Below are 23,309 nucleotides of genomic sequence, written 5' to 3' on the forward strand. Positions count from 1 at the left end.
TATAATGGAAAAAGGAATTGTATTTCTAAGAAATACACAAGTTAACTAAAAATGAATCATAGATTTAAATGTACACTTTAGTACACTTTTAGTACCTTTTAGTTCCCTTTCTTTGGTTGAAAGCGAGACATGATATACTGGGCAAAAGGAACAGAGGTGAAGAGGTTGTTTGTGTAAGGCTCTGTGTTTATCTAGCTGGTAGTTAGACTGTCTTTAATGTTTGGTGTTGCTGTAGGTATCAGAGGCAAAATTTACTCTTGTGTCCTTGTTAGTATCTCCCCTGTTGTCTTTGAGTTTCCCTAGAGACTCCTTATTAAATAAGTGCTGAGGCAGTCAATTCCTTCCCTTATAATTCCCTTATTATACAAAAGTCCTACTGATGTGGTGGTGAGGTGCTTATGTGGGAGAAGAAATGTTCCGTAGTCCTGTGATTAGGTCCCAGGCACAGTGCACAGTGAGTCTATGCTCCCAGGCTGTGACCTGCACATGTGCTTCTCAGTAGCCCGTGTCCCTGGTGGGACAGGAAGGCACAGGGAACTGGAGTTTAACACTTCTCTTTCCCCAAGTCAGTTAGGCTCTGATAAAACCCCAATACATTAGGCTCTGGTAAAAATAGTTTCTCTTAAGGATAGGCTTTAGGAAAGTAGAACTAATGTTCTGCCCTTATTTCAAAATGGTTATTTTCCCATAGTCCTGCCAAAATCAGGAGGGGATTTTTCTCTGATCTACACCCTGAGAATCTGGTAAGGCTACCGAAGGTAAAACTCCTGAAAGTTGAGGCTCTCCTAAGACTGGATGTGGAGTTTTTAACTGTCAAGCTCATCCACATTGAACCTTCAGCACTTTGTCAATTACAGTTTAGGTTTTCCTACCCCAGGATTGGCTCCAATGGCCAGCTTTTACATCTCAGCTTCCCTTCAGATTGACTGGGATTCTCTGTATCTGCCTGTCTCCAGTTTTGAGGGTAGTAGTTTGCCCTGTGACCTCAATTCTCTGACAGATCTAAGAAGAGTTGTTGATTTTCAGTTTGTTCAGCTTTTTTTTTTTTCTTGTTTTGAGAGTGGGAGTAATGACTTCCAAGCTTCTTATTCTCCAGACTGGAAACTGGAAGTCTTTCATTGATCTTGGTTCATTTCATTTCCCTCCCATAGCTTGTCTGGGGATGACTTTGGCAACAAAAGCAGCAGCCCATGCCAGTGCACCATCTGGGAAAATAGGGTGGCCCTGATGATGCCTCTAGGGCCCCTCCATGCCCTACTCCAGTCGCGCCACTGAACTCCAACCTCGGCAACAGAGCGAGACTCCATCTCAATAAAAAAAAAAGCTACTCAACCCTAACAGGATGCACTTTATCTTTAGAAAGAAACTAAACCACTTACTGAGCACTTACGTTGGTTTCAAGTAATAGGGAAACCAACTGTGTGGGAACTGAGACTTGGTTGATCTGTCGTGTGGGCTAGGTATGTATCCCCATCCTTTGGTTTAGAGGCCTGAAAGCATCCGGGAGGACAGGAAATCACCTAATCCCTGGAATAAGGTGTATCACAGGCAGGCCCTCAGGACACAGCCAGCCTGCAGCTGCCACGAAGGAGGAGAATAGTGGCTCTGGGGCCAGTGGAGTGGCTAATACTCTAAACAGAACTGCCCAAGCTCCCCCAGCCTCGTGGAGAACATGCGTGGAGCACATGCTGTCTTGGTAACTCACTGACCTCTCAGACTCCCGAGCAGCCCTGCTGTGAGACCCCATAACTGAGCTTACTGCCAGGGCAGGGAACACTTTCTCTTCCACTTCCGGAGACCGCTGAGCTCCAAGGCTGGACACTATTAGTGGACATATTACTAGGCATAGCAGTACCTCAGTGGTGGAACTCTGATCAGAGGCAGGGACTGCTGGAAATACCCCTACAGGAGTGGATACTTTGAAGACACTTTCTTCAGGCCTTACAATATTATTTTGGGATGAGAGTTCCTGCATGAGTAATAGAGGGTTTAAGCCAGTGCGGTCCTGGTGTTGACGTGCGTGTGAGTCCATCTGTGCCCCTTGCCTGTGAGGGTACAGGAAATGTGGCCAATACCAAGACTGGGGACAATGTGCACTGGACCTTTCGGATGGTGCCTTGTCCACACGGACATGTGCTAAATGGGAGCTCTCCCGTTTTCTTGTGGCCTCTGAAGGCTGGGGGTAGGCTGTGCTGAGAGACCTCTAGGAGTCCTGCTGGCTGCACAGGTCTGTGTCCAGCAGGCTTGCAGGAAGGATGGCCTAGGACACTATTTTGAGGCTTATTGCCGGGGCACGAAATCCTGGGTCAGCTAAGTAAATAAGGTAACACCAGGCTCTACCAGCTGGAGGAGTGCAGAGTTTTTGGGGCAGGGTTCGCCAAGGGCCGTGGACAGGAGGGAGCAGGTTTATGCAGGACTGGGGGCTGGGGAGATGGGCAGTGGGTCAGGTGCCTGCAGACTTGGGGAAAGCAGGGCCTATGGGGACAGGTGAGGAGGAGCAGGAATTGTTCCTGGGAGCAGAGCTCTGAGCATGGCTGACCTAGACCTCAGCTTTTGGCCTGGCATCAGGACCCTTTTCCATCTGCTTCTGTCAGTCTTTCCCAGACCCTCATGTTTTGAAAGCACTCTAGCTATAGGCTGGAACCCTCTTCTCATGGCTGGGATCCTGCTCCTCAGTCCTGCTCAATTACTTTGTGCACCAGCCACTTCCCTTTTCCCGTCTCCACTGGGAGTCGCGTCGAACCTCCCTCCTCCATGCCCCAGGAGCGCTGTTCCTCTACTTCAGAGAAGCCCTTGCTCCCTGGCGCTGTGGACACCAGCTGCAGTGTCAGTTCCTCTAAAGGCCTGGGCGCTTCCTGTGGCAGGAGCGGTGTGAATGCAGACTGACCCCTCCCTCCCAGCTGGTGGCCTCAGCTCCCTCAGCATCCCTAGTGTCCCCTGACCCCTGCTTTCCTCCTAGGAGCCCACAGTTGAGATTCTCTCTGTGAGGTCCCAGGTTCCTGCCCTGGGAGTCAGACAATGAATCCTATGGAGAGGGCAAGCACTAAGGAGCAGGAGGGGCCTGGGAGGGTGGTGCGGGCTGGAGGAGGAGCAGATGACTTTTATTGGGTTTGGTTTTATGTTGCCAAGCTTGATTTGGGGAATGGCAGTTGACAGACAGAAAAGCCAGGATTAGGAACCATTTAGAGGGACAGTGGGCTGGGGAGAGAGAGGGTCCAGCATGGACACCCAGGCCTGAGCAGAGAGAAGGGGTCAAGGGGCACTGTGGTCATCACAGGGTCTGCCATGGGGCCCTGAGGGTAAGTGGCAGCAGGAGCCAGGTCTGTGGCAGCACAAGGGCTGCGCAGGGCCCAGGCAGGCCAGCAGCCCTCAGAGGCTTGGGTGGAGAGTGGGTGTGAGGAGCCAACGCGGGGTCAGGAAGAGGGGTGAGCCTCATGACTTCGTCGATCCAGTTGGCGAAGTAGGTGACCCTGGTGAAGATGCTGGGGTAGGCAGGATGCCAGCAGTCCAGGCTGGCATCCTGGACTCCAGCTGGCCAGCCCAACCAGGACCCAGGCACTGGGGAGGTAGCAGACTAGAGGCCCCCCGGAATCACCCTGAGGACAAAGAAAGCAGAGTTCACTTTGGGGGCCGAGTGTGTCTGAGACACCCGGTGGCACCGTCGGACGCTCTGCCTCCGCTCTCTGAGTCAGGGTCCCGCTGCAGACCCACCAGATAGAAATCTCCAGGCATCAAGCTCCCAAGCTGACCCTCAGGACAATCACGGATCTGAATCTATCACACGTGAAACCACCCTCCGCCCTCTACACCCGCAACAACACACTGCTTGAAGCCTAGAGGGGACAGCTGTATGTACAGGGCCTGAGAGGGGCCGAGTCTGTTAGCAAAGCGCAGCCAGCTGAAAGCTCTGCGCAGAGCACAGCTCTTGTGCACCCTAAGCTGCAGCAGAACATCCCCTCCGGGGGCCCCTTCCTTTTTTTGTTCATCTGGGCCTTGGTTTTCTCTCAACCTTTTGGTAAAGTATCTTTAGAAAGTGCCTATGCCCAGGCCCCGTGGAGACAGTCCACATCACTAGGGAAGCAGGCAGCCGTCTCCAGAAAGTTGCTGGGAGTTACTGGAGTCCTGAAATGCTGTCAGGGTGGGATCATGCAGTTGAAAGCCCCCTATATCATGGGCCAAAAAGTGAGACCCAAAGAAAGGGTCTCATCCAGGCATGGTAGTTCACGCCTGTAATCCCAGCACGTTGGGAGGCCAAGACAGGTGGATCACAAGGTCAAGAGATGGAGACCATCCTGGCCAACATGGTGAAACCCCATCTCTACTAAAAATACAAAAAGTAGCTGGGCGTGGTGGCATGTGCCTGTACTCCCAGCTACTCGGGAGGCTGAGGCAGGAGAATTGCTTGAACCCAGGAGGCAGAGGTTCCAGTGAGCCAAGAACATGCCACTACACTCCAGCCTGGCAACAGAGCAAGACTCTGTCAAGACAGACAGACAGACAAAGAAAGAAAGAAAGAAAGAAAGAAAGAAAGAAAGAGAGAGAGAGAGAGAGAAAGAAGGGAGGGAGGGAGGGAGAGAGAGAGAGAGAGAGAAAGAAAGAAAGAAGAAAGAAGAAAGAAAGAAAGAAGAAAGAAAGAAAGAAGGAGGGAGGGAGGAGAGAGAGAGAAAGAAGGGAGGGAGGGAAGAAAGAAAGAAAGGAAAGAAAGAAAGAAGGAAAGAAAGAAAGAAAGAAGAAGAAAGAAAGAAAGAAAGAAAGAAAGGAGGGAGGGAGGGAGGGAGGGAAGGAAAGAAAGAAGGAAGGAAGGAAGGAAGGAAAGAAAGAAAGGAAAAGAAGAAAGAAAGAAAGAAAGAAAGAAAGAAAGAAAGAAAGAAAGAAAAAAGAAGGAAGAAAAAAGAAGAAAAGAAAAAGAAAAAGGGGAAGGGGAAGGGGAAGGGGAAAGGGTCTCATCTTCAGGGTGGTGGGAGGCAGGGCCCACAGCCGACTCTTCCACCTGTTAGTCCAGTGTGCATCTGGGGCAGCCAGTGCAGGCACTGCTCTTGGGAAACACCGGGAAAAGACAAATCCCCTCCCCACGGTGCTTAGATAAATAAGCCAACCGACGCTATGGAAGTGGGAGGACATTTCATATCCATGGATCACAAAAAGCTTTCCTGAGCTTACACTGAACATAGGAAACAGAATCCACCTCTGTGAGGTCCAGAAGAGAGGGCCCAGTTGGTACAAACCAGGAGAGGACGGGGCAAACCTTGCAGTAGGGAGCGAGCGGGCAGAGGGAGGTCCCAGAGCCGCAGAGAGGCAGCTTGGAGAACTGTGTGTCGGAGGGTGGGGGACACAGCACCTGTTTAAACCATCAGTCTGGTGCCATGTAGAGAGAGAATAGTTGCTGAGCACCAGGTAGAGAGGAGGGACCAGGGAGGCAACTACAGGAGGGAAGAAATGGTCAGATTTGGAATGGCATTTTGAAGGAGGAGCCAAAGGACTTGTGGACTCTGGCCTTTTCTCACAACCAGGGAAATGGTGTGGAGACAAAAGGAAGAAGGCTGAGAACTCAGCTCCGGGGTCTCCAGCACTGAGAGGCCGGGAGGCCCAGCCCCTCTCAGGCCCTGTACATACAGCTGTCCCCTCTAGGCTTCAAGCAGTGTGTTGTCCCAGGGGTAGAGGGCAGAGGGTGGGTCCACGTGTGATAGATTCAGATCCATAATTGTCCACTCTGAGGGTCCGTTCAGGAGCTTGATGCCTGGAGATTTCTATCTGGTGGGTCTGCAGTGGGACCCTGACTCAGAGAGCAGAGGCACAGAGCGTCCGACCGTGCCACCTGGTGTCTCAGACACACTCAGCCCCTGCCCCCAAAGCTAACTCCTCTTTCTTTGTCCTCAGGGTGATGCCGGGGGGCCTCCAGTCTGCTATCTCCCCAGAGGCAGCTGGTAGCAAAAAGTGGGAGTGGAGCGGCTGGGGCCTGGCAGCAGGAACTGAGTGCAAGACACACTGATGTGTCAAGGGAGCAGTGACTCTGGCAAGGCAGAGGCTGTGGACAAAGTGGCTCTGGTGGCATGAGAGGGACAAGCCTGGATTGGGTGATTCAGTGCAGTCAGCCCTGGGAGGAGTCTTCAGAGAAGAAAGGTGGAGAAATGGGCAGTAGCTGGAGGAGATTTTTGCCTTGCCTTGACGTGGGAGGCATGAGAGGGAGAGCAGGGGACACAGGAGCAGGGGAAAGGTCCCAGCGACCCAGTGCTCAAGGATGGGCTGGCCCAGGGTGAGCCATCAGGGCAAGGGGGAGAGACTAGACAGATCGGGGTGGGCAGATGTGGGGCCAAGAGGAGGGAGCTTCTCATGGCTTCATCTTCTCAGTTTGATGAGAAGCAAGACAGCACACTGACAGGGAGGGGCCTGGTCTAGGGGAGTGGAGGCCAGGGGAGAGGGAAGGGGTGACATGGGGCCGTCACTAAAGAATGCTCCCATAGACATCCACATTCTCATATCTGGAACCTGTGACTGTGTTATCTTACATGGCATAGGGGACTTTGCAGCTGGAGTGAAGACTCTTGAGATGGGAGACTATTCTGGAGTGTCTCAAAAGGCCCAACATCATCACAAAGCTCTTTATAAGGGAAGGCAGGAGGCAGGAGGGTCAGAGTCAGAGGAGGAGATATGACAACAGACACAGAGGTCACACTGACAGCTTTGAAGATGGAGAAAGAGACCACGAGCCCAGGAGTGCGGGCAGCCTCTAGAAGTTGGAAAAGGAAATTGAATCTCCTCTAGAGCCTCCAGAAGACACCTTGATTTTAGACTTTTGACCTCTAGAACTGCAAGACAATAGACATCTGTGGTCTCAGCTGCCCACTTGGTGATGATTTGCTCCTGCAGCCCTGGCAAATTCATGTATCTGTGGTCTCAGAAGCCCAGTTCGTGGGGATTTGCTCCTGCAGCCCTGGAAAATTCATGTATCTGTGGTCTCAGCCACCCAGTTTGTGGGGATTGCTCCTGCAGCCCTGGAAAATTCATGTATCTGTGGTCTCAGCCACCCAGTTTGTGGGGATTGCTCCTGCAGCCCTGGAAAATTCATGTATCTGTGGTGTCAGCCACCTAGTTTGTGGGGATTGCTCCTGCAGCCCTGGCAAATTCATGCCTGGGGTCTTCTTGGGAGTGGAAAGTGCCTTCGCTGTCTCAGATCCGCCCTCAGTGCTTCCCTCCTCAGAGTACCCACCCAGCTTGTTTGAGGGCAAGAGGAGGCCTGGTCCTCCAGGCAATGGTCCCTGGCTACTCCAGGCCTCAGCGATCCATGCAGGTGAACCACCTGCTTGCCAACATCACGCTTGATTCTGGGCCAGTCTGGGAAAGACAGGAAGGACTCCAAGGGTCTCCTGGCCCTGACCCCTGGGAGCTCTGAGTAGGCAGAGGAAGTCCCAACATTAATGACTACTGTGGAGACAGAGGAAGCCACGTGTAACTGGTGGGCCTGGTGGTGAATTCCACATTGAGTGAAAGGGTAGGTCTAAGATAGGCCCAGAAGAATGAGTGCAACTCAGATAGAGGAAAACAGGCAAGGCCAAGAACATGCAAGCCAACACTTATTAAGCACCTGCTTAATGCCAGGCATGGTGCTACATTTTCTACAGGAACCTTATGAAGTGGAGGCTGTTAGCAAGCCCACTGCACAGGTGAGAAAACTTGGCTAAGGTCACAGCACATGCAAGTGACAGAGTGAAGACTGTCCAGCTCTGTCCTGCCCACAGTCTGAGCACTGAGTCACCCTTCAGCTCTGTCTCTCCTCAAAGCTGTTTTTGCGTGCTCCATGCAGGGAAGAGAAGAGAGCCACGGGATGGAGGTGGGGACCACAGCAGATGACTCAGCAGGAGATGAATCCAGATGGAATCTCAGACAGGCAGTGGTGGCTGAAAGGCTCAGGAGATGTCCACCTCAGTGGTGTCTTCGGCCTGGGCAAGGAACTAGAGGAGGGGCAGGGCTGAGGGCACTGTGGGATGTCCAGCAGGCAGGCAAAGTGTGCTGGTCCTGAGGCTCCAGGGACATGGCTTTCGCAAGAGAGGCTGATGGAGAACAAGGCTGGAAGGGAGCTGGACTAAGGACTTGTTGGCTGAACTGCACCAGGGCTGGGCACTGGGCAAGCTCCTGCTCCCCCTGGGGTACAGATGACTCTGTGAGGAGAAGGGGCCAGGCCACAGCCAGAAAGGAGGAACAATAAAGTATGTGGAGGTGGACGGGAAACCAACAAGCCTGGAGCTGGCTCCCGCTGGGCAGGCAGATGGGCCGAGCTCCCTCCCACTACTCAGCGAGCCTGCCTGGCAGTATCGAAAACAGTGCTGCCAATGAACCCAACCCATGGGCCGGGGGATTCAGGGCTCAGACTAGGGGGCAGGAAAGACCTGGTTCTAGTTTTCAATCTATCGTTTTGCTAGCATTGAGGCCTTAGACAAGCATATTCATTTCCAAGGGCTTGCCATAACACACTGCCACCACCTTGGTGGCTTAGAAGCAACAGAAATGTATTCTCTCACAGTTCTGGAGGCCACAAATCTGGAGTCAGCGTGCTTCCAGGGACACACTACCTCCAAAGGCTCTAGGGGAGGACTCTCCCTTGGCTGTTCCGGCCCCTGGCAGCACAGGCACTCCTTGGCTCGTGGTGGCATCCCTGCCCTCTCCACGTCTGTCCGCACATGGCCATCTTCTGCATGTGTGTCTCTATGGCCCCTTCCCCTCTTTTAAGGACACCAGTCATTGAATTTAGGGCCCACCCTAAATCCAGGATGGGTTCATCTTGAGATTCTTAACTAATTACATCCGTAAAGATCCTATTTCCAAATAAGGTCACACTCTGAGGTTCCAAGTGGACGCTATCCTTCCAACCACCTCATGGAGGAGGCCTTGGAATCCTGACACAGCTGATGAGGACCCAGGCTCAGGAGGTGAAGGGCCTATCCCAGGTCACAGCGCAGGCACATGTGGTGAAGCAATGTCTCTCATTCCAGGGTCCCAGCGCTTTCCTGTCTGCCCCACAGTGGTGTCTACGCAAAAGCTCAGCCCACAGATGTCAGCTCAGGAGGCTACAACCTGTGGGAGAGGTTGTGGAGGCAGGGTTGGCCTTGGAGTCACAACACCTGGGCCCAGGTTGTGCTGCCTCACTTAGACTAACCACTTTTCCTCCCTGGGCCTCAATTCAATGAACTTATGTACAGAATATATAAAGAGCTCCTAGAAGAAAAAGACAGACAACCCAACAGAAAAATGAGAGGAGAAAAAGGACTTGAAGGGAAACTTCATAGAAGATATCTAATAATAATAAACATACAAAAAAATTTAAGCCAAAAACCACTACACACTCACCAAAATGGCCAAAATGAGAAAAGATGAAAAGGAATAAGTGGTGAAAAAAGAAGCTCTTATCCTCTGCTAGAGGGAAGGCTGTTTGCTATCCTCTGCCAAAGCTGAACACACAGACACACCTTTTTATCTAGCAACTCTACTCATGGACTTCTATGTAATAAAATATATTCCTCTGTGCCCCAAAGACACATACAAACATGTACATAGCACAGCTACTCATAATACCTCCAACTTGGAAACTACTCACATACTTATCCAATGTAGAATTCAGTTCACACAACAGCACGCTATAGAGCAATGAGAAGGAACACACCATAACAACGTGTAATAGTATGGACGAATCTCAGAAATACACTGTTAGGACACGAAAGAGTGCTGACTGTAAATTCCACTTATAGGAAGTTCAGAATACAAGGTGTTAAAAGTGAAGGTGTTGGTTACCCTTGGGCGTTAGTGATAAGAAGGAGGCACATGGGTGCTTCTAGGGTGCTGGTAACATGTTGTGTCAGTGCAGGAAAGTTCATCAAACTATATGCTTATTAATTATGTACTCTCGTGTGTATATATTATGCTTTAATAAAAAGTTTAAAATGTATTTTAAAATGCTGTTTGAGGATCCTTCCAGCAGATGTTCCTGCTGGGATGGGTTGGGGAAGGGGCTAGTCTAGGGGAGACTTCTGAGGGATGGAGCCCAGGAGGACACGCAGAGGAGAGGAAACAGGAAGTCCACGGGACTCCACAAAGCGAGCAGAGGCAACACAGAGACCGTCCCAAGGGAAACTGAGGCCAAGAGAATATGCAAAGGAAGAGTGGAAATGACCTTACTCACTTTGCAGATGGACTTTCCTGTCGAGAAGTCCCCCCCACACAGCATCTCCTCATGCACAGCGTAGGTCTCGCCTTTGCCAGTTCTTTGCCCGTATAAGGTATTACAGAGTGTGTTCTCAATGAGGCCCACCTTGCCCTCCTGGAGATAGAAGGGTGGAGACAGTTGCACTGTAGAGATAAGGGGGAGGTCAGTGACATGCCCTGCAGGTTAACTAAGAAAGCTGAGGCTACTCTGAGCCCCTGCTCTGCCTGACTGCTAACCACAATCCCCCAAATGCAGGTTTTCTCAGAACTGCTGAGCTTTCAACGCTGCTTCACTCTGCTACCCATCCTTGATAAGCTTCTCTTCTTTTTCTCAAACCTTTGCACATAGTCATCCTATTCCCTCTACCTCTCTCATAGCAATAGATCCACCTCTTATTCTACAAGAGGCAAATCCCACCAACACATGACTCATTTATTGGGACTTAGCAATTATTCACTGACCAACTTATCCTTTCATGAACCGTCCCATCCATTCTCCCTCCATCTATCACTAACCTTTCTTCTCCACCCATCATCCCTTCCACTCACCCATTCCTCCATCTATCTATCTTCCACACATGCCCATTCTTCCACTCACTTTCCACACATTTGCCCATCCATCCATCCTTTCATCCATCTCTCCATCGAGCCCTCCATCACTCACCCACCTATCCTGCTCTCCACCTATTGACACATCTATCCACTTCATCCATCCCCCCTCACCAATCCTTCTACCTACACATCTATCCAAACATCCATCTACCAACTCAAATATCATCCATCCATCCATCCATCCATCCATCCACCCATCCCTCCACTTATCCTTCCATCCATGCAGTAACCCATCCTTCTATCAATCCATTATCCATCCATTTATCCATCCATCCATTCATCCATCCATCCACCCATTTACTAACCCAATCACTGATCTATTCACTCATCTATTCAGCTATCCTGGTGCTATATTTTACATGCTAATGATATAGATAATTTTTAGTAGAAAGTGACAGATTAAATGAAATAATAAATTTAAAAATATTTTCGATTAAGTGATATGAAGAAAATAAAACAGGAAGATGTGATAGAGGGGGTTGCCTATTTTAGCTCATATGATTAAGTAAAACGGAGAAAAAAAAGCTGAATAGTAAATGCAAAGAAGTGATTCATGCAAAGATGAGAATGACAAGCAAGCTAAGAAAAAAAAGAAAAAAAAAAGCCGCAGCTAAAGGCCTGAGATAGAAATAGCCTTGAGATATTCAAGGAGTACCCCGGAGGCCCAAGAGGATGGGGTGGGGTATGTGAAGGCTGCAGTAAAAGATGGGGTATGTAATGGCTGCAGTAAAAAATGAAGAATGGAAAGGGTGCATTGGAAGGTGGGATGTCATTGACTGCAGCAGGAGACGGGGTATGTAAAGGGTGCAGTTGAGATGGGGGATGTGAAGGGTGCAGTTGAGATGGGGGATGTGAAGGGTGCAGTGGGAAGTGGGGGATGTGAAGGGCGCAGTGGGAAGTGGGGGATGTGAAGGGCGCAGTGGGAGGTGGGGGATGTGAAGGGCGCAGTGGGAGGTGGGGGACGTGAAGGGCACAGTGGGAGGTGGGGGATGTGAAGGGTGCTGGGATTGCAGGCATGAGCCACCCGGCCTGGCCGGGTGTCTGGATTTCATTCTAGGCATAAATGAGAAATTACTGTAGAGTATTGAACAGGGAAGTGACATGACTAATATTTAAAGTAACACTCTGACATCCACGTGGAGCCTAAAGTGGGGGCACAGAAGAATGGAAGCTGGGTGACCAGTTCTGAAGCTACAGGCAAGAAATGCTGGTCTATCAGTGTCATGCAGCACAGTGGTACCAGCCCAGGAGCGCCAGTTGGGATATTAAAACAAGTATATGTTGCCTCTACCCTGAAGTCATAAGCAGTTGTGTGTGTGAATGCTGGGAGCCAGCCAGCAGATGATCAGGGAAAGCCCCCTCCATCTAGTAGTCAAAGGTCATGGATGCTGGCAGAGCCCCGCTCAGTGAAGACATGTTCTATCAAAAATACATACAGCACCTCTGTTGAGAAATACTAACCCTACACATAATTAAACATATGTTCTTCCTTTTTCCCTTAACATCATACCATAAGCATTTCCCTAAACTATAAACACTCCTTTCTTCAATAAATGCTCTTGTGTATAAGTCTTTGCCTACATTTCTTTTCTACCCATCTAACAGTGAAAACACACACGACTCTCTCCTCTGTCATTCAGTCACATAACAAGACTGTGAAGTAGATGAATGGCCCAGGTTAGGATAAGAGCAAAGTGAGGTTTAGAGATGGTCAACAGTTCTACGTCGCAATCATTCTAACGGGATCACGCAGCCTCAGAGTGCAGAGCCACCACGTGTTTTTTCTCCACTCTTCCCAAGCACTTTCCCAAGCAAGGGACGATCCAAGTGTTTGGTGGTGACCTACAATGGGCCAGCTCCCAAGCATGTCTTTGGAGTTCAGTCGAGTCATCTCAGACCCATGACTGGTTAAAACCTTAAAAGAGTGGCTCATGCCTGTAATCCCAGCACTTTGGGAGGCCAGGGTGGGCAGATCACCTGAGATCAGGAGTTCAAGACCAGCCTGACCAACACAGAGAAACCCCATCTCTACTAAAAAGACAAAATTAGCCAGGCTTGGTGGTGTATGCCTGTAATGCCAGCTACTCGAGAGGCTGAGGCAGAATTGCTTGAACCGGGGAGGAGGAGGTTGCAGTGAGCCGAGATCATGCCACTGAACTCCAGCCTAGGCAACGGAGCGAGACTCCATCTCAATCAATCAATCAATCAATAAAACCTTAAGATGAAGAACCACGAAGACTCAAAGAACCCAGATTCTGGATTCTCAAAAGTTTAAGATTCCCAGACTTTCAGAGCCTGGGACTCAAAGCTACGGGATCACACTTTCAGAACCAGAAGGGCCCCAGCGTGGTGGTCCTCACCTTACCGGTCACGGAAATGAGGCACAGAGGGCCAAGTCCAGTGGCTTCCTCTTTGCCTGGCTAAGCCATCCTTCCTTCTTCCTCTCTGCCTCCCTCTCCCTCCCCTCCCTCATCCTCCCGCCTCTCCCACACCTCCTCACGGTCTTTGGTGAGCATTCCCCAGCCGGTTATCCAACAGGACACGTTACTGGGCAGCTGCAGGTCCTGGGATGGGAGGCAGACGGGGACAACGTAGGAAGTGAAGTTCATAGGCAGGTGCAGCTGCAACATGGCAATGTCACTCCCAAAGGGGTGGAGCTTCTCAAAGTCTGGATGGGTGATGATCTGGTGCACAGACATCTTCTGGGTGTGCTGGGTTTGATGATACAGTTGGGTGTTTCCCAACAGAACCTGATAGTTCTCTGGGGCCTGGGATTTGCTGGAGGAGGAAGGGCCCATTTTTACCATCCTCTGGGAGTGCGGGGCAGCACTCTCTTCTTACATCCACGTGTAACTGCCCACACACCTCTGGGTCCTTCTCCCCTGACACGATTCCAGGTAGCTTTGTATCCCCCTTTCAGGAGCTCTTCTTTTTTTGAGGCTAATGGATATTCTACTCACAACCTCAGGACATGTGGCCTCCCCAGCACACCCTTGAATCAGAGGAGCAGAGAATCCCAGTGCCAGAAATGTCCTTGGCAGAGTCATCACATCGAGCCCTTTTATTTTACACAAGAGGAGCTCTGGCTTAATTCTGGCTCCAGCCTGACCCTTCCGAAGGCGACCTATGACCCGCTTCCTGGCCTAACCACCTTTCCTGCCCTCCCCAAGGGTGTCTTCCCCACTGTTGTAAGCACTCATAAAGGATTTGTTCAATGTCCAGATGAGTGCATGAAACTGATGCTCTCCTTGTTCCTGAACACAAGTGATGAAACTTCTGACCTTTGTGACTTTGTTCACATGGGTCAGCCACCAGGAAAGCCCTTGCCACACTCCCCATGCCAAAGCCTCCCCTTCTGGCAAGTGCCTGCAGCTCCTCGTCCTCCCTCAAGACTGCAGCATCTCTCTGGATGCCCCGGCCTCACGTCAGCTCTTCTCACTCACTGTGGGCTTTCTCTCCTGCATCCTGCTTGTTGGAGCTTGTGCCTCGCCTTCCCATAGAGGCACCTTCACTTGGGGTCTTGCCACACCCTGTGCCATAGACAGTCTTGGGTGGTGTGACACCCAGGAGATGCTCACAGCGCCCAGTTGGAGTCTCAAAGCCACTAAGTGCCCAAGCTGACTCCATACCTGGACTGTGATGCCTTCCTCTCCCTCTGGGTCCCTCCATGACTGTTGAGAAGCTGGGCACAGAGTCAGGTTCAGGAGGGTCAGAGGAGTTGCACCCCTGACTGTCCATGTCATTGGGCCCCACTCTTCCCACCCATGCATGCAGTCTGGCACAGCTCCTTCCAGGCACACAGTTTTACAGAAAAAAAGCATTGCCTGGCTGCTAGCTACATGCAGAGTCCCCAGTCCCTGCCTGGAGTCTGACTCACAAGAGCATGGTAGACACTGGCGAGGCGGGCAGCACAGACGCTGCCAATGCTCTCAGGCGTGTCTGGATTGAACAGACAGACATAGGAGCCAGGGGACTCCCTGCCAGAGTTGAGGATGAAGGATGAGGAGGATCTGGGCAGATGGAGGGACAGTGGGTGGAGAGTGGGGAGGACAGTCCTGGTGGAGGGGACTGCGGGTCAAAGGCAGGCACTGCGTCAGTTTGGTGGCAGCAGACTTGCCCAGAGCAAAGCCCAGAGGAGAAAGGCATAACCCCCCAGCCCGCTAACCCTTGTCCCTTGCATCTTCCTCCCCATCAGCCCCTCTGCTGGGGCCCAGGGAAGGAGGACTCACTTGAGAAAGCAGTGGGCTGTCGACACCAGCCAGCGGGAGTCCATGAGGACAGCTCCACAGAGGTACGAGCCCCGGTAGCGAAGGCTGGCCTGCCATGGCCACTGACCAGCCGCTGCGTCCGGCCACCGTAGATCTTCCCCAGCACCTTAGGCTTCCCACACACTGTGGAGACACCCCGGTCCACCTGCTAGAGACACTAGTGGTGCCCATGAATGCCACCCCAGTGAGGCCTCTGCTGTCTTCACAGATGGGAAAACCAAGGCCAAAGAATAGGTGACCTGGCCAAAATGACTGAGGGCTTCCCCAGCGTCTGCCTTCTATGGCCACTACCAGGACCAGATGAGAGTACAACTGAGCAGGCTCTGTGGGAATGAGGGCCCAGGGGTCTGGCAGGCAGGGCAAGGCTGACCCAGGGTGGCCACAGCAGCTCATCCGGACCTGCCAAGGACTGGTGGACTGGAATCCAGCCCTGGGACTTTATTTCCCTCCCTCAGAACACCTGTATGCCTACTTTGCAGATCAAAGAACTGAAGGTCTTGGGGGTGTCCAAGTGACTGTGCCCCCTGCATCTCACCCCAGCACCCCAGGGAGAGAGATTCTCAGGCAGGAGTCTGTTGTGCTGTGTGACTTGGGGAAACTTGCTACCCCTCTCTGATTCCTGATTTTTAGAAGGTGAGGGGATGTGGCTGATGTGGACAACATTGGTTCTGAGACTCACACCTGGGAGGGGGAGCTGTGGGCCTGGACCCCTGAGACCCAGCGTCCTCATCCCTGGCCTACGCTTCCAGGCCTCAAGAAGGGGACATGAGACTCCAGGGCCCACCCTACTCCCGGTGCCCAGCAGCAGTCCTGGTGCTGTCTCCCCGCACCAGGCCCTGTGCCCCGTCCAGTTCCGTGGGCCCCACACTCAGTCCTGGGACCGAGAGCGGGCAGCCTGGCCCACCTTGCTCGATGTCATTTCTGGAGCCACCTGGTTGGGAGGGGAGGGGAGGGGAGCCAGACAACGGATTGGGTTGACTTCGGGCCCTGGCACCAGGCCCAGAGCCCCGCCCTCCCCCCCACCGCCTCCGGCCTGCGGTTCCCCCATCTCTCCGTGACGCCCGCCTCTCCGGACACTCCTCACCCCACCCGGTCTTGCCGAGCCCTCGACCCCTGTCCCCGTGGCCCAGTGGCCCCCTCGAATGCCCCCTGCCCCCTGCCCCCTGCCTCCGAGGCCGGCTCGGCCCCACACCCTCTGCTTCAAACAGACCTTGGGCTCTGACTGCGGGCTCCCGGCCCGGCTGCGCCCCCAAGCTCTCTGTGGCCGCCCCGGAGCTCTCTCTGGTCTCCCCCGGAGCCTGCGAGGGGCTGGGGGCGCGGGACTGTGGGGCACGGGCGGCCTCTGGGCTCAGAGCAGCAGCGGCAGCAGAGACCACAGCAGGGGCCCCGGCTGGGCTCTGGTCCGCGTTGACCCCACACCCATCGCCTGACGCAAGGACAGAAGGAAGGGGAACTGGAGCCGACCCAGCCCCCGAAACAGGCGGTGACTCCCGGCCCTGACTCCTGGGAAACAGGTCCTGACCTCGCCCTGACCCCAGCCCCAGACTGGCGCTGAACCCAGTCCCTAACCCCGTCCCAAGACAGCCCCTGACCCCGCCCTGACCCGCCCCACGTCCGACCCCTGACACCCAGGAAGCAGTCTTTTGCCAAAGAATTCCTTAGGCAGCGGCAGGTCCCAGAACAAACGAGAGGGTGAAAGGTGCCGGGAGCTTGTCCTTCTCTCCACTACGGAGACAACTCACAGTCTCCAAAATGCATCTCCTTTCTGGGAACTCTTTATCTCGGCACCTTGAAAGCTGTCATCTCTCCTAGTGTTCTGGGCTCCAGTTGCCTTTTCTAGATAGGTGAGGAAGAGGTGGAGAACTGGGGCCAAGACGTGTCAAGAGTTTCCAAGGGCAATTTGGGGAAAAGATGAGAGGAGGACGTGAACATCTGTCCCCAGCTGGCTCATTGACTCACCCCTGTAATCTTAGCACTTTGGGAAGCCAAGACGGGAGATTCACCTTGCAGCCAGGAGTTCAAGACCAGCCTGGGCAACATAGCAAGACCTCCCCATCTCAACTAAGAAAAAAATAAAATAAAATAAAATAAAATAAAATAAAACAAACAGCTGTCCCTAGGTGGAAGAGGCTTGGTGTTTCTCTTAGGAATACCTGTTTCCATGGAACTGTGGGGACAACACCAGTCTCCAGGTCTGAATTGGCAGCACAGCTCCACTGCACAACCGTGCGGGTTGAGAGTAGTTTCAATGTCCACACTCCTGGAGCCATGCTGCTCAGAAGAAATATTATCTGAGCCACATATGCAACCTTAAATTTTACAGTAACAACATTCAACTAAAAAGAAATAGGTGAAATTGATTTTAATATTTATTTTACCCAATATGTCAAAAAATTATTGTTTCAACATATAATGCAGATAAAAATCATCGAGATAGTTCACATTCTGTTTTCCATGGTAAGTCTCCAAAATGTGGTGTGTGTCGTGTTGTTTACTCACAGCACAGCTCAATTTGGCCTCGCGATGTTCAGGTGCACAATCATCGTGTGTGGCCCAGGGCTGCTGTCCTGGACAGCACAGGAAAAGTGAACACAAACTCCCTCCTTGCTCTTCTCCTCCCACACCTGCTAGCCTGTAAGAGGAGAAAGCAGCCCTTCCTGGGTTCAGTGTGGTAGTTCATGGTGGCTGAGACGGGCCAGAATCCCAGGGCTGCTCTGAGGGAAGGAGCTCAGTCTGGACTCTGGCCTCCTCTCTTGAAGAAATGGAGATGTGATCGGGCGTGGTGGCTCACGCCTGTTATCCCAGCACTTTGAGAGGCTGAGGTGGGTGGATCACGAGATCAGGAGTTCAAGACCAACCTGGCCAAGATGGTGAAACCCCGTCTATACTAAAAATACAAAAATTAGCCTGGTGTGGTGGTGGGTGCCTGTAATACCAGCTAATTGGGAGGCTGAGGCAGAAGAATGGCGTGAACCTGGGAGGTGGAGCTTGCAGTGAGCCCAGATCACGCCACTGCACTCTAGCCTGGGGGAGAGAGCGAGACTCCATCTCAAAAAAATAAAAAATAAAAATATTAAAAAAAAGACTGTTAGGGGAGCCAGAGATCACCTCTAGCCCCCGTTTTAGTTCTCAGTGGGCTCTTCATCTGGATCTAGAAACCAAATTGACACCAGGCCGATTGGTTTTTTTTATATGTAACAAATCATTTTTATTTCTTTTAACCTATTATTTATTCATTTATTTTGAGACAGGGTCTCTGCTGCCTGGGCTCGCATGCAGTGGTGCGATCACAGCTCACTGCAGCTTTGATCTCCTGGGCTCAAGCAGTCCCCCCACCTCAACCTCCTGAATAGCTGGGACTACAAGTACATACCACGCCCATCTAATTTTTTTCATTTTTTGTAGAGATGGGGTCCCACTGTGTTGCCCAGGTTGGTCTCGAACCCCTAAGGTTCAAGTAAGCCTCCTGTCTTGGCCTCCCACAATGTTGGGATTACAGACATGAGCCACTGCCCATCCTGACAGCCGGTAGATTAACAAAAGAAAAGTATACAAATTTCATGAGTTTTACATGAACATGAGGATCTTTACAAGAGAGTGAAGTCTGAAGAATTGGCCAAAGCAAGATGCTTTTATACTTTTTAGATAAAGAGCGATAAATTTAAGAAAAAACGACAGGACACAGATAACCTGGCAACAGGCAGTAAATTTCCCAGGGGAGTCACTAGGAGGTATGGGGGCTGTCAAACTAGTGGAAGATAGGGCTTATTCATTAAGTACATGTATTTAGGTCCATTGCAGCCTCCAATTCCCAGTCTCTGGGGATAGGGCTCTTCCTTCACCCTGGTATGGTGAGGGTGCCCCTTCCAGAGGAAGCTTTATGGCTTGTTTTGTTGATAAGAGACATGTCAGCTCGCCCTTTCTGAAACTACAGTTTCTCCAATATTATCAACTCAAAATAATCCATACACCAATCTGGCATATTTGGGATGCCATGTCCTTCACACCTTCATTTCCTTGGCTTGGAACTTCACTAGACGTTTTCGAACATGAAAATCTGAGTTGGTAGCTGTGGAAAGAAGAGTTGAGTTAGTAGCTCTATCACGAGGGATCTGAAAAGGGAGAGAAGAGCATCGATTAGGGGAACGGACAGACAGAAGAGAGCAATCAAAGCACAGTTTCCACACCGCAGCAAGCCAGCCTCCCCGTGCTGGGAGCAGGTTTGTCCAAGAAAATGTGTTAGCCTCACCTATTTCATGAAAAACATTCGTCTTGTCTTTTAAGACATGTCGATTAGACTCTATATGTCCCGAACAGTTTACATGAAGTCAGTATATTTTCTTTTCATTCTTATTTATTTATTTGAGACAGGGTCTTGCTCTGCCACCCAGGCTGGAATACAGTGGCATGCTCATGGCTCACTGCAGCCTTGACCTCCAGGGCTCAAATAATCTTCCCATCTCAGCCTCCCTAGTAACCGGAACTACAGGTGCATGTATGCCACCACACCTGGCTAATTTTTGTATTTTCTGTGGGGATGGGGTCTCACTATGTTACCCAGGCTGGCCTCAAAATCCCAGGCTTCACCAATACTCCTGCCTTAGCCTCCCGAAGTGCTAGGATTACAAGGATTAGAAGCACGAGCCGCCACGCCTGGCCAGCTTCTCAATATTGAATAGAACTCTGCCCCATTGGTGATCAGGTGACCACCCAGGTCCTGGAGCCTGACCATTCCTGCCTCCTTGTATGAACAAGGGTAGCGGTTGGCCTCTCTGCTTCTGCAGCCCCCTTGCTGAGGCGGCTGGTTGCTCTTAGAGCTAGCTAAGGTCACCAACTTGGTTTTGTGGGACATGCACAAGCCCCGTAGCCATGCGCTGCTCTGAGAGGGCTCACCCACTCACCCTACCTTGGGCCAGACTCCGTCACTGGCCAGGGCCACAGCAGTCTTGGTTTCCTCCAAGGTCATGGCTGGAGTGCCCATGACAACCCTGGTGTCTCTGTCCCATGGGGGCTTCATTTGATGCTGGCTGGACACCTCTGGATTTCAGGCTTGGGGCATTTGAGGTGTCCCATAGGAGGTCAGCATGAGGACATAGGACATGCTGCTGGCTGGCCAGAGCTATGAGGATGACATACACACCCTCCCCTCCGGAGGCCTCCAAGTATCCAGCTTCCCTGTGGATGCTGGTTTCAGCTGGCTGATAGGCTGTCTGGGGCTTCCAGGCAGCTTGCAGGGTAGGCTGCTGTCCTGGCTCCTTCCAGACCATGGAATTGCATTGCAGTAACTAACCATTAAACAATGAGTGGTTTGTCTTGGGCTGGAGACAGGCTGGCCAGACCCTGAGCCCCTAGGGCCCCCAGAGAAAGGCCTGTGGCCCCAGGCTCTTTGGAGACCCCCTGGTGCCACTGAGGGCCTCAGCCATGGGGACAGCCCAGCCAGGTGAGGGTCGGGCAGGACCAGGCTCCTGTTTTCGTGGGACTACCTTTATGGGCTGCTGGGCCAAGGAAAGCCAGCCCATGCCCTCTGGGGAGGGTCTCCAGGCTGGGGGAGGCCAGCAGAGGCCTGGGGGCTGGGACACTCGTTCCAGGCCAAGGGCCATCCTGGGGACTCTTCAGCTTTCCCTGAAAGGAAAGGAGGCTCGGTCAGCTTCTCCACCCAGCCTATCTGACCCTCGCAGGGATGGGCCCCATGGACCTGGATCCCTGGAGTCCTTGAGGTCCCTGCATGGCCCTCCTGAGTGACACTGAGGACACCGCTGCGGGCCCTGATCCCAGAGTGAAGGGTGTGTGCCGTCCGGGGATGGGAGCTGTCGGGGCATCTCAGGCTGCTCCTGGGACGGCCCCGTGGGGTTCAGGTGGCTCAGTCTCCCTGATTCACACCCTTGCCCTCACCTCTGCTTCAGCCCTGATTCAGAGCAGGTGGGAGAGGCCTTAACTGTCATCCAACCCACTTGCCACCTAACCTGGGGCCTGTCTCCACCGTGGGTAAGATGCCCCCAGGGCACTGGGCTCCCCCTGTCCTTTGGAGCCCCCTCTGCCCTCTGTCCTTTCCAAGCCAGGCCTGGACTGTTCCCACACTCAGTGGAACCCTCACTTCTGCCCCTTGGCCCACGGTCCCACCTCTGTCCTTTCCCTGAATCCTGTCTGGCTCTGAACACTGGTTCTCTCTACTCTCTGGCTCAGGGCTTGTCCTGACCCCCTTGGAGGGGTGCTCAGGAGTGAGGGGTCCCTGTTGCTCTCTGGGGGGCTGCTGCAGCTCCTGGATGGGTCTGAAGGCTCCTGTGCCCTTCAGGTGGCCCTCAAGGGTGTGGAGGAGGGGCTCAGTGGTGTCCGGCCTACATCCCCCATCTCCTCTTCCAGGCATATCCAGTAACCTCTTGGTCAGCACCTGGCCAGAGGCCGAGCCAGCCTGGTTTTCAGAAGCTTCTTGGAGTACAGAAGGAGGAGGAGAGGAGGAGGAAGGCCTAGGAAGCAGGGCTGGGGGTACCCCAGGCACTCCCCACTGTTTTCTGCTCCAGATGGTGAAGCAGGAGGGCACCTCAGGCTGGAGCCCCCTGGGGGCGGGTTGCACTTTATTCTTTGAAGCTGTACCAGGGAGGCCTGTGGGTGCCTCGGCACCACATCGTCCTTCCGGGCCTAGGCCTGGTATAGCGTGTTCTATAGAAATCCATCCAGGGACAGCCTCAGGAGGCGTTCTAGGCATGGGGGTGGGCATCAGGCCGGGAAGGGCCCTTTGGGAGGGGTCAGTGCCCAAACCCTGCTCCCTCCCCAGTGCTTTGCACTGAGCAGCTGCTGGATCACCTGCCCTTGGGGGTACAGTTGTGCACAGGAAGCCACAACTGGTGTGAAGCCTGGCCAGGGAAGCACCCACCATATTCCTGTTATCTGTGTTGTGTCCGTGGTGAGCCTGGTGTCTGGGAGGATGCCCTGCCCAGCCCACCACATGAGGCAGGGACAGAAGGCACTATAGTTTTAAGTTGCCATCACTGGGCCAGTGTAGCCATCACCTGGCCCAGCTGTGAAGCCCCATGGGCAGCTGTCCATCTACAGTGTCTGGCAGGTTTTTGCTGGTCAGCAGCTGAGCCAGTGCCAAGGCGGCCTATTTCTCCTTGGGGAACATCAGCAGGACAACAGCGACCTGGCTCACACCCTGGCAGTAGCCCATCTCCTGCAAGAGTCAAAGTCACTCTGCTAGAACCTCACCTGGCAGGGCAGACGTCACCTGGGACACCAGACTTCACCTGAGAGATCTGAGGTCACCTGGGAGGCCTAAGGTCACCTGAGAGGCCCCCACCTCAGGCCTTGCAGGATTTGACACCAGGCACCCTTCTCCTGACAGAATAGGCCCAAAGCACACAAAATAAAGCCTGCTGCCTAGAAGAGACAAAAGAATGTTGTGTTTGTTTTGTGCTAATGCTGTTTAATTTTGTAGCAAACCCTGACAGTGCAACCGAGGCCCTATTGTCTGCCAAGTGAGTAGTGAGGTCTGCAGGGTACCTCAGTTTCTACATTATTAGGGTAAAATCTACATACAGTGAAATGCAAGTGTCCCAGGTATACGTTTGATGAGTTTTTATTTCCATCCTGGTTGATTTTTTTAGTTTGTACACATGAAAGTTCAATCTCAGGATCTGAGTCAACTTGTAGAGTCTCCCATCTACCACTCCAGCAACATAAGGAGCAGTTCCTACATCCTCAAGGTCTCCCATGCATTCCCTTTGAAGCCAACCTCTCCCCACTCCATCAGCTCCTGGCAACCACTGATCTGTTCTCCATCCCTATGGTTTGGCGTTGTCCAAGATGTTCTATGAATGGAATCATATCACATGTGCCTTTTGGATCTGGCTTCTTTCACTTAGCAAAATGCATCTAAAATTCATCCATGTGGCTGGGTGCAGTGGCTCACGCCTGTAATCCCAGCACTTTGGGAGGTCGAGGCGCGCGTATCACCTGAGGTCAGGAGTTCGAGACCAGCCTAATCAACACAGGGAAACCCCATCTCTACTAAAAACATAAAAATTAGCTGGGCTTGGTGGTACATGCCTGTCATCCCAGCTACTCAGGAGGCTGAGGCAGGAGAATCGATTGAACCTGGGAGGCAGAGGTTGCAGTGAGCCAAGATCACGCCATTGCACTCCAGCATGGGCAACAGAGCAAGACTCCATCTCAAAAAAAAAAAAAGATTCATCCATGTTACTGTGTGATCAATAGCTTGTTCCTTTTATCACTAAATTG

At 52.3% G+C, this 23,309-nt stretch overlaps 1 pseudogene; it reads right to left on the reverse strand.

Moving 5' to 3' along the window:
• Positions 1 to 3,085: 3,085 nt before the first annotated feature.
• LOC117089241 lies at positions 3,086 to 22,916 on the reverse strand (annotated as a pseudogene).
• Between the last annotated feature and the right edge of the window lie 393 nt (positions 22,917 to 23,309).

Source organism: Trachypithecus francoisi, unplaced genomic scaffold, assembly GCF_009764315.1.
Source record: "Trachypithecus francoisi isolate TF-2019V2 unplaced genomic scaffold, Tfra_2.0 Contig00812, whole genome shotgun sequence".
Classification (NCBI taxonomy): Eukaryota; Metazoa; Chordata; class Mammalia; order Primates; family Cercopithecidae; genus Trachypithecus; species Trachypithecus francoisi.